This window comes from Haemaphysalis longicornis, unplaced genomic scaffold (genome assembly GCF_048455015.1).
Source record: "Haemaphysalis longicornis isolate Haplotype H1 unplaced genomic scaffold, Haemaphysalis longicornis Haplotype H1 scaffold_1, whole genome shotgun sequence".
NCBI lineage: Eukaryota > Metazoa > Arthropoda > Arachnida > Ixodida > Ixodidae > Haemaphysalis > Haemaphysalis longicornis.
The window spans coordinates 299,793,195-299,793,575 of NW_027526203.1; positions in this window are offsets into that span (position 1 = coordinate 299,793,195).

Here is a 381-nt window from a genome sequence, read left to right on the forward strand (position 1 = left end):
AAGATCCAACCGATTGCCCCGCAGAGAGGGTGGGGTGCAAACGATGGCAATAAATAACACGTTACGTACTTACGTCTCTCTCTCTCGTCTCGCACCCCCAATGCTCTGCATTAACTCGTGTCCCTCGCGCGGGGGCATGCGACGGAGGTTTTTTCACTCCGCACGTGCAGCACAGTAGCGAGGATGTGGCGTCATGGGATCCTGCCGACGGGCTCCGCTACGGTGCGCCTGCGAGCCACTTCCAACAACGCAATCTGACTTTGGTTTCATCAAAAACAGGCTCAAAACGAATACCACACAACCAACACAATCTTTCAACCTCGCTCCTCCGAGCCTTTTCGTGAATGTGTATGCCCTACAGAAGCTTGCTCAACCTTGGTC